The sequence below is a fragment of the Thalassophryne amazonica genome, chromosome 8 (assembly GCF_902500255.1).
Source record: "Thalassophryne amazonica chromosome 8, fThaAma1.1, whole genome shotgun sequence".
Classification (NCBI taxonomy): Eukaryota; Metazoa; Chordata; class Actinopteri; order Batrachoidiformes; family Batrachoididae; genus Thalassophryne; species Thalassophryne amazonica.
Genome location: NC_047110.1, coordinates 47951710 through 47966801, shown reverse-complemented (window position 1 = coordinate 47966801; position 15092 = coordinate 47951710). Strand labels below are relative to the sequence as shown.

The window sequence follows — 15092 nt, the reverse complement described above, 5'->3', positions numbered from 1 at the left end:
ATTCATTCTATGTAAAAAAAACAACACAAGTGAATCAATGTAACGTGTGTGTTGGCATTTACAAATAAATGTGCTTATGAATTGAAATTATTAAACAATGTTTAATAATTTCATTATTGTGTACTTTTACACACCAACTATATGCAAACAAAGTCACATAATTAACGTTTATATAGTCTGTCCATTCTGCTCACCACCGAGCGGCCAACTGCCCCTCATATTTTGTACCGTTAGATTTTGAAGTAAAAACTCTGCTTAGATGTAGCCAGAATTTGTCACCATTTTTCTCACCCTGTGGCGTGTCACATTTATCACCACCCAAAAACAGTGCTGCTGCTGCCAGATATGGAGCAGAGTCATTGTAACAAAGCTATGTGTAAAATGTACCTTACTATGGAAGTAAATATGTGCCATCAGAGCTTGAATTTGAATTTTTTAAAAGGTCAAATTTTTTAGCATCAAAATCAGAGTTTGAAGTCGAATTTCTAAGGTTGAATGTGTTTAGCATCAAAATATTCAGCTTCAAAAACTTCAGTCTAAAAACAAAAACAAAAAATAATAATCAACCTAAAAAATAAATAAATCTACCTCAAAAAGAGTCAACGTAAAAAATTAAAAATAAAAAATTCAATCTCAAAAAATAGAAAAGCAGGGAGAAGCAATCGATCCCTGTCTCAATCATCCAACGTTCAGCAATTTATCACGTCGCGTTCTTTCGATATGGTCTTGGAACAAAACATGACTGGCTGAATATTGGATGATTGAGACAGGGATTGATTGCTTCTCCTTGCTATTCTATTTTTTGAGGCTGAATTTTTTTTTTTAGATAGAAGTTTGAGGCTGAATATTTTGATGCTTCAACTTCAAACTGATTTTGATGCTAAAAAAAAAATTCAACCTCAAAAATTCTAATTCAAACTCTGATGGCACAGATTTACTTCCATACCTTACTAACTAAAAAAAAAGTTAAAAAACACAAACACAGGTTTACATAAGGGATAGGAAAAGTGCTCATTAAGTGGCCAAGACCCATGCATACCCACCCCTACAATTAATTATGAAATCAATTTTTGACTTGTGAATCTATTCAGAATCGCCCACGCCTACTTTGCCACGCATCTAAAAATCGACCGCAAATCCCTATATCCTTGCCTTGGGTTTTAAGAACTGTCTCCAACAAACAGGTTTACCACGTAGTACCATCGTGTTTAAAGTCCAGGACATATTCAGTGACTTGAAAATGTTTATGTATCCATTCCCTGATTTGTCAAAAGAAATGTGGGTAGAAAAGTGATGATCTATATGAAAAATATAATCATGTTTACTGTGTTCAATTACTTACAGTTCCTGGAAACAGAGGTACGCTGGACAGAAATATACAGCATCCTGAATGAGTAAAGGTATACCACCACTGAGCTTTTTAAGATTTAAGGCATAACATCTATTTTCTTTGGCATCACTATAATTCTATTTATTAGCCTTTAAATAGGGGATTCATAATATGACATTGCCAATATGATCAAAATACGAGGTCTCTTAGATAATAAACCGACCCTTTTTTTTTTTTTTTAACTATATGGATTTGAATGACATGCGATTACACCAATCATGCTTGAACCCTCGTGCGCATGCGTGAGTTTTTTCACGCGTGTCGGTGACGTCATTTCCCTGTGGGCAGGCCTTGAGTGAGATGTGGTCCCGCCCTCTTGGCTGAATTCCTTTGTTTCACACGCTGCTCGAGACGGCGCGTGTTGCTTTATCAAAACTTTTTCTGGACCTGTGAGGAATATCCGAGTGGACACTATTCGAGAAATTAAGCTGGTTTTCTGTGAAAAGTTTAACGGCTGATGAGAGATTATGGGGTGTTTGTCGGTGTAAGGACTTCCCACGGAGCGGGACGTCCTGCAGCGCTTCCAGGCGCTGTCGTCGGCCTGTTTCGAGCTGAAAACATCCTAATTTAAGGCTTAATTCACCCAGGACATCGTGAGAGAACAGAGAAGATTCAGAAGAGGCCGGCATGAGGAATTTATGCGGACATTCCACTGTTTAAGGACATTTTTTTAATGAAAGACGTACGCGCAAATTCGCCGAGTTGTTTCCGTGACGACTCGGCAAATCTGTGTGCGCCGCGACAGGAAAAACACCTCCGTGTTGAAAACCATTTGTAGAATTCAGGCGGCTTTTAATGGCTTTCAACAAGTGAGTAACTGAGAAATTGTTTAACAGCTTGGGCATGTTCCAACTTGCCCGTTAAGATTTCCAACGGAGGTGTTTTTCCTGCCGCGACCATCCCGACATGCGACTCTGCCCGCACGTTCTTTCATTACAAAATGACCGTTAACAATGGAATGTCCGAATAAACTCCTCATGCCGACTTCTTCTGAAAGTTCTCTGTTCTCTGACGACTTACTGCGTCAACAGAGCCTGAAATGTGGAAGTTTTCAACTTGAAACGGTGAGACGCTGCCGCCTCGAAGCGCAGATCGCCGTCAGGCGCCGTGGACCGTCCTTAAAGCGACACTACCAGACCAAAATCTCTCATCAGCCGTTAAAATTTTTACCGAAAACCAGCTGAATTTATTGAATGGTGTCCACTCAGTTGTGCCTTACAGTTTTGAAAAAAATTTTATCAAACAAAGCAACAGTCTCTGAGCCATTCCTAAACAATGAAAAAAATCGACGAGAGGGTGGACGACTCCTCACTCAAAGACTGCCCACAGGCGAATGACGTAACCGACAGGCGTGAAAAAACTCTTGCATGCCCACGAGGGTTCAAGCATGTCTGATGTAATCACACGTGATTCAAATCCATATGGTTTTTGAAAAAAATAATAAGGTCGGATACTTTTCTAATAGACCTCGTATAACCTATTTAGAAAAAAATAAAGAGTTCCTCTGAAGGGGAAAATTTCAAAAGAACAGACGGCCTTGAACTACTTATGGCAGCAACACATACAGTCTATGTTAGCGACCTCACAGATCACATGCGGGCTTCCACCAACTGGAAAGCACACGGTGACAGCCAATCAGAGCAAAGAATCACAGTGACGTTTGCTACTTGGTCTCTCTCAGGCTGCTAATGCAACATGGCGGAAAATGCTTCAAAACTAGTGTTTCTGTATAAATCTAATATGTTTCTCATATATTATGAGAAAGCAAGAAATAAACACTTCTAAATCTAAAGATGTTTTTGTAACATGATAATGTCTCTGAAGTGATTTACAAGACATCTTACAGATGTCAGTATACACGCTACGTGTGTGCATCACCTGAGGTCAAAGATAAATTTTCGGTCTTTTTTAAGCTCATGGGCATGCACAAGCACCAACTCCTGCAGACGATAAAAAGAAAATAAAATTTTTGTTATTAAATTCCCACAGGTAAATAGGTTCTCTTTATTAAAATGAATTGAAATTTTGAGACATTTAAAAAATAACCTACATTATCGTGCTTGGATTTCAGTAGAAACGAAATTTTGTCAATTTAGTAAAATTTGAAAGGCTGTATACCTTTAATACTTCTGTGAATCCCCTCAACACTACAAGCTTGTCTTGCTTCAGTTCTACTCTACTGAGGAGAAAAAAAATCATTAAAAACTGTGTTACTGTCCATTTACTTATTAACCTAACTGTATATTACTAAATTCAGGGGCACAACATTTTTAAAATGCCCTTATACTGTTAAAAGATAAATGGTCAGCACACATGCTTCAAAGCAAGGTGTTTCAGAGTTAAAAGGCAACCCATGCCTCAATCTTTTTCATTTGGAGTTACTTCAGGAAGAGCATCTGACAAAAAAATTCATGACAAATCAACATGTGGAACCATAACAGCCAGAAAACGTGAGCAGCCACAAGAAGTCATTCAGGGGCATTTCAAATGGTTTATGCCTTAACGTGTAGGGAGGGGTATTTGTTATACTGTATGACACAATATAACAATCACCCCTCCTCCATGCTCAGATGACCAATTAAAAAGCAACTGCCAGATTATTTTGTAGTCCATACAGATGTGGCATTTCAGGCCGACAATATCTGACACTGAGTGACCCTGATAGCTACAAAAACAAAAAAAAGTCACAAAGAGTTCGAAATGTTAGTTGCTTGTAGTTAGTTTTGTGTGACTACACTACTGTCGGACACAGGACAACGATAAATCTCGATTGTATAATTAAACGGTGAATCTAACATTAAAACGAGAAAAAGAGACATTAAAAACAAACATTTCATCGTAATTAAACATGCAGAATACAATACTATTGCACCTTCGCTACTGCGTGACTATACGAAACCAAACAACCAGCCAAACAGGCTGGTAACTTTAGCTGTTCTGTCTTTTGGATCGTACATTATGACATGTTATTCGACTAGGCTAAGCTAACGTTAGGTAAAGGCTGTTTAAATCATAGTCGGCTTTCAAACCAAACGAAACGACACGTAACATTTTAAACAACAAAATCCGTAGAACAGAGACCAAACGATGTTAAAGTGTTTTGAGTCTCTTTATGCCTCAGGTTACAGTTCCTCCTACATACTGTCTGACAGTTTGCTTTATGCTAACCGCTAGCATTGGCACAGCTAGCATGCTACAGTACCATTGAAACGTACGGGCTGATGGAGCCTAGCTCATCGTGCGGCCTACACAAACTCAACTGGAAGCTAGGCGTTAGCATGCTAGCCATGAACAGTAAATCAGACACAGCTCTCACGATTTATAGACAACCGGACAGTCACGTACGGAGGCTGACAACACTTTATTGTCAGTCCGCAAAACTTAACAAAGACAAGCGGCCTTCTTTAAGAAGGTCTGAAAGCCAGCTAGCAACTTAGCTCCCTTTAATGTTACTTACCCTGTCCGTATTTAGCTAAAGATTCCACTCCAAGGGAGTCACACCAAATTGGGCGGGGACTGCGAGTCAACGTATCTGAAATATCAATTTTTTGTCTGAACGGTCACTTAAGATAACCGTAGGCGTACTGATCTACCGTAACTAAAAGGCTGTAAAGCTATTTTGCCCTTTTCTTTTCTTAGTATTGTCAAGACAATTTACGCTCAAACCACCATCTTAGCTAGCATTAAAGTAAGGAGGAGGGAACAGGGCAAGTATTCAGTCCTACTGAGCCTGCGCAGACTGACAGATGCCTTATGGGACATGTAGTTTGCACGGAATACAAAAATGAAGCCAAACCTGACAAATCAGTGGATGTACTGCACAGTCGGTTCAACAAGTAACACCGTTTTTATAGTTTTGCCTTTGCCACTACCACAGCTGAATTGAAATGAAAACAATCAAGATGTGATTGAAGTGTATGCTTTCTGCTTGAATTCAAATTGAAAAAAATATTGCATTTTGTAATTGCAGCCATACCCCCCATTTCCAGAACCCATAAGTAATTGGACAAACTATATATTATGATTACTGTTCATACAAGCCATTATTGTGTTAGATAATATCTGTGCTAATTCTTTGTTTTATGTTAGCTATTAAGTATTTGTGTTATTTGTTTGGAAGTTCTGAGAAATATGTTAAGTTTTACTCTCTCATTTGTTCCAAGTTTCAGACACAGGGAGAGCTCCCCCTGTTGGTGAGAGCCAATAACATTAGAAATGTGAGACGAAACCACACTTAAGTTAACACCCACAAGGTATAAAAAGTGTTGTATGACTCATTTTAGGGGCCTTTCACAAGATGGACACTGTCTGTGAGGGTCCCAGGCCTGGTTTCTAACATGACCTTCAATAAAATGAGGAATACAATGGTTTGGTTTTTGGTAAGGGGCAGAATTTTACATAAAAACAACCAGGTAGAAATAACAATTGTCATGGCCCATTTACGAACATTTCCAAGTCACTAAACATGTCTTGGACTTCATTTACACCAATCATTAAAATAGGAAATCTGTCTGGAGTAGACAGTACTCAAAAACTCACCATGCAAGAAGAATAATGATAAATGGATTGCATTTATATATCACTTTTCCATCTGCATCAGACACTCAAAGAGCTTTACAATTATGACTCACATTCACCCAAACACTCACACACCAGTGTCAGGGTGCTGCCATGCAAGGCACTCTCTACACATCAGGAGCAACTATGGATTAAGGACATTACCCAAGGGTCCTTAGTGATTTTCCAGTCAGGCTGGGATTTTAACCAAGGATCCTCTAGTCTCAAGCCCAGCACTTAAGCACTAGGCCATCACCTCAAATTCAAAATTCAAATTTATTAACTTATATAGCGCCAATTCACAATGAAATCGTCTCAAGGCGCTTCACACAACATAATAAAAACAGAAAAAACTGAATTAAAAAATTTAAAAACAATAAAAAGACAACCATAAAAGAATACAAGAATAAAAACACATCATAACACTAATGATAAAACAAGGAAAACAAATGAGTCTTTAGACGTGATTTAAAAGTCTCCACAGTATCCGACTGCGGTTGCCGGGAGATTGTTCCACAGAGCTGGGGCACGGTAGGAGAAAGCTCTGTGACCGGCAGACTTTTTATTCACCCTGGGAACACATAAAAGTCCTGCACCCTGAGAACGCAGGGCCCGAGCTGGTACATAGGGGCTTACCAGGTCATCCAGATAGGGAGGTGCAAGTCCATGAACAATCTTATAAACTAATAACAGTACTTTAAAATCCGAACTTGCAGTGACTGGAAGCCAGTGTAGGGATGCCAAAACGGGCGTAATGTGGTCGAATTTTCTGCTTTGTGTCAAAAGTCTGGCAGCAGCATTTTGAACCAGTTGAAGACCCCTAATCCTGGACTGCGCTACCAGAAAATTTAGCATTACAATAGTCCAATCTAGAAGAGACAAATGCATGAATCAAAGTCTCAGCATCAGCCACAGACAGGGTGGGACGAATCTTCGCTATATTTTACAAATGGAGAAAGCAGTTCTCGTAATGTCTCTAATATGGAGGTCAAAAGACAACATAGGATCAAAAATTACCCCAAGATTCCTCACTTTATCCATATGATGTATAACACACAAACCTAAGCTAAGCGCTAGCTGATCAAATTGATGCCGATACCTCGCTGGACCAAGAACCATCACTTCAGTCTTATCAGAATTTAAAAGTAGGAAGTTACTAGACATCCAACTTTTCACTGATGCAAGGCAATTGTTGTGTGGGCCGCCAGAAGAGGAGGTACTGCTGGCCCACCACCAGAGGGCGCCCTGCCTGAAGTGCGGGCTTCAGGCACGAGAGGGCGCAGTCGCCTCACAGGAGCAGCCAGGGTGACAGCTGTCACGCATCACCTGCAACAGCTGTTACCCATCATCTGATCAGCAGGGGAATATCAGCAGGACGACGCCTCCACCTCTTTGCCGAGATATCGTTCTACCTGGAAGGTAACGTGCTCAGCTGACTGGTTAACAGTGATCTTTTGTGACTTTTGGGAGTTGTTTAGCTGACTCCTTTTCCAACGAGTGGTGGAGGTAGTTTTCCTGCCGTGCGGATTCCTGGGTGCAGACGCACCCACATTTAATTGTTCTTTTGTTCCTCGCCAGCAGTACCAGGTCCGACACGCGAAGGCAGTGGCCACCTGGGAGTTCGGGACTTGGCGGCTCCAGTATTCCCGGGGTCTGGTGGCGGAGGAAATCGTGTGGTTCCGGTTCTGCTTTGGACAGACGTCTCCTATCTTCGAGCCTGCCCACACGACAACCTTTTGTGATTTGGCTTTTGTCTATTGTTGTAATCTGATTGTATTTGTTGTGCCCATTCACAACAGTAAAGTGTTGTTATTTGACCTCATCCATTGTCCGTTCATTTGCGCCCCCTGTTGTGGGTCCGTGTACCGACACTTTCCCAACAGGATATCTCGGCCAACGTCATGGACCCCGAGGGGCGTCGACCGGCCGTTGAACGGCCAATGGAAGAGCAGGGCGCACAGGCGTCTGCAGGAGGAATGATCGGTGAGTTGCAGCGAATCCTCACCGCTTTTACGGCTCGGCTGGATCTGATGACCGAGCAGAACGTCCTCCTTAACCGCAGGGTGGAGGCTCTCGCCGCGCAGGTGGAAGCGCGCCCTCAGGGCGCTGCTGCGGCTCTCCCTCCTGTCGATCCTGTGCGCAATAGTGACGTTCCACAGGTCGTTCAACGACCCCTCCCACCTTCCCCTGAAGCATACATAAGCCCTCCTGAACCGTACGGGGGTTATGTGGAGACATGCACGGACTTTCTTATGCAGTGTTCGCTCGTCTTCGCACAACGTCCCGTCATGTACGCGACTGATGCTAGTAAGATAGCTTATGTGATTAATCTGCTTCGCGGCAAGGCATGCGCTTGGGCTACAGCGCTCTGGGAGCAAAATTCACGGCTCCTTCTGATGTATGATGGGTTTGTGAGGGAGTTCAGAACAGTGTTCGATCACCCAAATAGAGGAGAGACCGCTTCAGCCGTGCTGCTGTCAATGAGACAGGGGCGCCGGAGCGCAGCTGCTTATGCAGTCGACTTCCGCATCGCGGCTGCGAGGTCCGGCTGGAATAGCACTGCCCTCCGCGCCGCCTTCGTAAACGGACTATCGTTGGTCCTGAAGGAGCACCTGGTGGCTAAGGACGAACCGCGGGATTTGGACGGGCTTATTGATCTCGTTATACGATTAGACAATCGGTTAGAGGAACGCCGTCGGGAGCGAGGCGAAGGACGTGACCGGATACGCGCCGCCCCTCTCCCTTCTGGGTTCGAAAAGGGGCCGCCCTCCCCACGCTCCACAGCCGCAGCGCTTTGTGGGGCAACAGCTCCCCCTGTTGACGTTGTTAGGGAAACGCACAGGGCCAAAATGGGGAGGCTGATCCATGGAGAGTGTTTTCTCTGCAGCTCAACAGAGCACACACAGAGAGACTGCCCCAAACGGCCAAGACGTCAACACTCGCCCTTAGAGACTGGGCTAAGGGGGGGTCAAGACATTCAAGTGAGACACACACAAATTGCCACACGACTCCCAGTCACAATCCTGAGCGGGGATTTAACCCTTCAAGCCCGAGCACTGGTGGACACGGGGTCAGAAGGGAATCTGCTAGACAGCGGATGGGCAAAGGAGGCAGGGCTCCCTCTGGTGGCGCTTCCTTCGCCATTGCAGGTGCGGGCACTAGATGGCACCCTCCTCCCTTTACTCACACACAAGACACAACCAGTAACTCTGGTGGTGTCTGGAAACCACCGGGAGGAGATTGAGTTTTTTGTAACTCCTTCTACCTCCCGCGTGATTTTGGGCATCCCATGGATGTTAAAGCACAATCCCCGGATCGATTGGCCGTCTGGGGTGGTGGTTCAGTGGAGCGAAACCTGCCATCGGGTGTGTTTAGGATCCTCGGTTCCTCCCGGTTCCCAGGCTAAGGAGGAGGTCAAAGTCCCTCACAATCTGACGGCAGTGCCGGTTGAGTACCACGATCTTGCTGACGTCTTCAGCAAGGATCTGGCACTCACCCTTCCCCCGCACCGTCCGTACGATTGTGCCATTGATTTGGTTCCAGGCGCTGAGTTCCCGTCCAGCAGGCTGTACAACCTCTCACGACCTGAGCGCGAATCAATGGAGACCTACATCCGGGACTCATTAGCTGCCGGGCTGATCCGGAACTCCACCTCCCCCATCGGGGAGGTTTCTTTTTTGTGGGCAAGAAAGATGGCGGACTTCGTCCATGTATTGATTACAGGGGGCTGAATGAGATTACGGTTCGCAACCGATACCCGTTGCCATTATTAGATTCCGTGTTCACCCCCCTGGATGGAGCCAAAATCTTTACTAAGCTGGATCTTAGAAATGCATATCACCTGGTTCGGATCCGGAAGGGAGACGAATGGAAGACGGCATTCAACACCCCATTAGGTCACTTTGAGTACCTGGTCATGCCGTTCGGCCTCACAAACGCCCCCGCGACGTTCCAAGCATTAGTTAATGATGTCTTGCGGGATTTCCTGCACCGATTCGTCTTCATATATCTAGACGATATACTCATCTTTTCTCCGGATCCTGAGACTCATGTCCGGCATGTACGTCAGGTCCTGCAGCGGTTGTTGGAGAACCGACTGTTTGTGAAGGGCGAGAAGTGTGAGTTTCACTGCACATCTTTGTCCTTCCTGGGGTTTATCATCTCCCCCAACTCCGTCGCTCCTGATCCGGCCAAGGTTGCGGCGGTGAGAGACTGGCCCCAACCCACTAGCCGTAGGAATCTGCAACAGTTCCTCGGCTTTGCACATTTCTACAGGAGGTTCATTAAGGGCTACAGTCAGGTAGTTAGCCCCCTGACAGCCCCTGACCTCACCAAAAGTCCCCTTCACCTGGTCGGATCGTTGCGATGCCGCGTTCAAGGAGTTGAAATGGCGCTTCTCGTCTGCACCCGTTCTGGTGCAGCCCGATCCTAGTCGCCAGTTAGTGGTTGAAGTGGACGCCTCGGACTCAGGGATAGGAGCTGTGCTTTCCCAGAGCGGGAAGACCCATAAGGTCCTTCACCCGTGTGCCTATTTTTCTCGCAGGTTGACCCCGGCCGAACGGAACTATGACGTCGGCAATCGAGAACTCCTTGCGGTGAAAGAGGCTCTTGAAGAGTGGAGACATCTGTTGGAGGGAACGTCCGTGCCATTCACGGTTTTCACTGACCACCGGAACCTGGAGTATATCAGGACCGCCAAGCGGCTGAACCCCAGGCAAGCCCGCTGGTCACTGTTCTTCGGCCATTTTGACTTCCGGATCACCTACCGTCCCGGGACCAAAAACCAGAGATCGGATGCCTTGTCCCGGGTACATGAAGATGAAGTCAAAGCGGAGTTGTCGGATCCACCGGAACCCATCATCCCGGAGTCCACTATCGTGGCCACCCTCACCTGGGACGTAGAGAGAACCGTCCGGGAGGCCATGGCACGAAGCCCGGACCCCGGAACTGGGCCGAAGAACAAACTATACGTCCCACCAGAAGCTAGGGCTGCAGTTCTGGACTTCTGTCACAGCTCCAAGCTCTCCTGTCATCCAGGGGTGCGAAGAACCATGGCAGTTGTCCGGCAGTGCTTCTGGTGGGCGTCCCTAGAGGCCGACATCCGGGATTATATCCAGGCCTGCACCACCTGCGCCAGGGGGCAAGGCTGACCATCGCAGGGCATCAGGACTACTCCAGCCGCTGTCCGTGCCTCATCGCCCCTGGTCCCACATCGGCCTGGATTTTGTCACGGGCCTCCCGCCGTCCCAGGGTAACACTACCATCCTCACGATAGTGGACCGATTCTCCAAGGCGGCCCACTTCGTGGCCCTCCCGAAGCTCCCAACAGCGCAGGAGACAGCAGACCTCCTGGTCCACCACGTCGTCCGGCTGCATGGGATTCCAACAGACATCGTCTCCGATCGCGGTCCCCAGTTCTCCTCGCAAGTCTGGAGGAGCTTCTGCCGGGAACTGGGGGCCACAGTGAGTCTCTCGTCCGGGTACCACCCTCAGACCAACGGGCAAGCAGAACGGGTAAACCAGGAGGTGGAACAGGCTTTGCGCTACGTGACTGCCGTGCACCCAGCGGCCTGGAGTACCCATTTGGCCTGGATCGAGTATGCTCATAACAGCCAGGTGTCTTCAGCCACCGACCTCTCCCCTTTTGAGGTATGTCTGGGGTATCAGTCCCCGTTGTTTCCGGTGGTTGAGGGAGAGGTCGGTGTGCCCTCGGTCCAGGCCCACCTACGGAAGTGCCGTCGGGTGTGGCGTGCCGCCCGTTCTGCTTTGCTAAAGGCCCGGACGAGGGCAAAAGCCCATGCAGACCGTCGGCGGGCCCCGGCCCCTGCGTATCGGCCAGGGCAGGAGGTGTGGTTATCCACAAAGGACATTCCCCTCAAGGTGGACTCCCCCAAGCTACAGGACCGTTACATCGGCCCATTTAAGATCCTTAAGGTCATCAGTCCAGCCGCGGTGAGGCTTCAGCTTCCGGCCTCACTGCGGATCCATCCTGTGTTTCATGTGTCCCAAATAAAACCACATCACACCTCACCCCTCTGTACTCCGGGTCCGGCACCGCCTCCTGCCCGGATCATTGATGGCGAGCCGGCTTGGACTGTACGCCGGCTTTTGGATGTCCGTAGGATGGGCCGGGGCTTCCAGTATTTGGTGGACTGGGAGGGGTACGGCCCCGAAGAACGCTCCTGGGTGAAGAGGAGCTTCATCCTGGACCCGGCCCTCCTGGCCGATTTCTACCGCCGCCACCCGGACAAGCCTGGTCGGGCGCCAGGAGGCGCCCGTTGAGGGGGGTCCTGTTGTGTGGGCCGCCAGAAGAGGAGGTACTGCTGGCCCACCACCAGAGGGCGCCCTGCCTGAAGTGCGGGCTTCAGGCACGAGAGGGCGCAGTCGCCTCACAGGAGCAGCCAGGGTGACGGCTGTCACGCATCACCTGCAACAGCTGTTACCCATCATCTGATCAGCAGGGGAATATCAGCAGGACGACGCCTCCACCTCTTTGCCGAGATATCGTTCTACCTGGAAGGTAACGTGCTCAGCTGACTGGTTAACAGTGATCTTTTGTGACTTTTGGGAGTTGTTTAGCTGACTCCTTTTCCAACGAGTGGTGGAGGTAGTTTTCCTGCCGTGCGGATTCCTGGGTGCAGACGCACCCACATTTAATTGTTCTTTTGTTCCTCGCCAGCAGTACCAGGTCCGACACGCGAAGGCAGTGGCCACCTGGGAGTTCGGGACTTGGCGGCTCCAGTATTCCCGGGGTCTGGTGGCGGAGGAAATCGTGTGGTTCCGGTTCTGCTTTGGACAGACATCTCCTATCTTCGAGCCTGCCCACACGACACCTTTTGTGATTTGGCTTTGTCTATTGTTGTAATCTGATTGTATTTGTTGTGCCCATTCACAACAGTAAAGTGTTGTTATTTGACCTCATCCATTGTCCGTTCATTTGCGCCCCCTGTTGTGGGTCCATGTACCGACACTTTCCCAACAGCAATCTTCCGAAGATTTTATGTGAATGAGATTACCAGCAGTTATCGGCATGTACAATTGGATGTCATCAGCATAGCAATGAAAGGCAATCCCAAAACGCCACAATATATTCCCAAGGGGTGCTACATAAAGGGAAAAAAGCAGAGGGCCTAAAACGGATTCCTGCGGAACCCCAAATTTCATATCCCTAAGATCAGAAGAAGTGCCATTGCACAACACACAGCAAGAACGACTAGACAGGTATGACGTCAACCATGCAAGGGCAGTTCCCGTAATCCCAAATTGATTCTCCAGTCTGTCAAGTAAAATATGATGATCCACAGTATCAAACGCAGCACTAAGATCCAACAGCACCAAGACTGTAATGGTATCTGAGTCCATTGATCGCAAAAGGTCATTCACAACTTTAGTAAGTGCTGTCTCTGTGGACTGATATTTTCTAAAAGCAGACTGCAATAGCTATAAAAGATTATTCTCAGTGAGGTGGTCCATGAGCTGTTGCAAAATTTAATTTGATATTTTTTTGAAATTAGATTTGATATCGGTCTATAATTTTTCAATACACTAGGGTCGAGATTGGATTTCTTCAGCAATGGTTTAATCACTGTAGACTTGAAACATTTAGGAACAGATCCGGAAGTTAATGAGAGATTTATAATTTCCAGCACAGTCGGCCCAAGAATGGACCACAGGTCCTTAAACAGTTTTGTTGGTATGGGATCAAATAAGCAGGTTGTGCTTTTTGCAGACGTCACGAGCTTCGTCAGCGCACCTAGCAAGATACCATCAAAATCTCTAAATCTGGGTAACACCTCAGTGGGACCATCCACCTCCATAGCAGTATGCGGTGGTTGGACCAAGGCTTGCTGAGATATGCTCAACTTAATATCCTCAATTTTCTTCTCAAAATAGTCCAAGAAGTACTGTGCTGAAAAGGGAGAGTGAATAACAGGTGGCCATCCATGAATGAGAAAAGCTACAGTTTCAAACAAAAACTTTGAGTTATGCTTGTATTTATTGATCAAATCAGAATAATAGGCCTGCTTTGTAGCCAGGAGTGCATGCTTATAATCTAAGATAGCATCACGCCATGCAAGGTGGAACACCTCTAATTTGGAACCACGCCATTTCCATTCCATACCTCTAGCCTTCTGTCTAAGGTCACGCAAGTAACCATTGAACCAAGGCGACTGTGCCTTGCGAAGGCGTGGCCTTAAAAGAGGAGGTGCAACCTTATCCAGTGTAGCCTTGAGCACTAAATTCAAGCCATCCGCAAGACTATCCACTGATTGAACATTCTCCAACCCTATAGCCAAAATTTCAGACAGTCTAGCTTCGAGTTCAGTCATAGTTGAGGGATTAATGCGTCGCCGCAGAAGTAGACAAGGCTTTTGCTCCACTAAATGCGGCAACGTAAATGTAAACCTAATAAATGAGTGGTCAGAGACCACCGAGGCAAGAGGCAAAATGTCGATGTTCGTGACATCAAGGCCATGCACGAGAACCAAATCAAGGGTATTTCCAGTAATGTGTGTCGAGTCCTGAATGCATTGTTGGAATCCTAACGCATCCACAAGTTCCATAAATGATTTGCAAAGGGGATCAGAGGGCTTATTTATATGAATGTTAAAGTCACCAATAATCAAAATGTTGTCCACACAAGCTGACAGGCTAGAGATGAACGTACCAAATTCATCTAAGAAATCAGAATATGGGCCGGGAGGCCTATAAACAGTGACAAAATAACATGACTGATTTCCATACTGACCCTGACAGTACGTAGCATCATGGGCAGAGCGGAATTATATTTATAACCCCCAACAGTCAATAAGGTCAACCTAGATTTATAAATAAATCTAGGTGGTGCGAAGCAAGGCCCCTGCCTTGCTTCACACCACGAGACACATGACTAAATGTATACGCCGGTGGGTAGGCCTCATTCAGAGGAAGAACAGCTGTGGGTTTGAGCCAGGTTTCACATAACCCAAGTGATGATCCATAATTAGATCGTTAATCAACAGAGATTTTGAGGACAGTGATGTGATGTTAATGAGACCCAAACTGAAGACTTTCATGGAGCTGACAGACTGACATCTTTGAATAGGCCCGAGTAGCTTATAATCCATTCCACGTTTTCCATCCAGCGCATGGAGAGTGACAGAAA

General features: G+C 46.5%; 1 protein-coding gene across 1 annotated transcript in view; it reads right to left on the bottom strand.

The window, feature by feature from the left end:
- cnot4a (CCR4-NOT transcription complex, subunit 4a) overlaps positions 1 to 5094 on the bottom strand; it is a 69435-nt gene extending 64341 nt beyond the window's left edge. The window contains 1 exon segment of the mRNA XM_034176138.1: positions 4848 to 5094. The gene's annotated coding sequence lies outside the window, so the exon portion shown is untranslated.
- Between the last annotated feature and the right edge of the window lie 9998 nt (positions 5095 to 15092).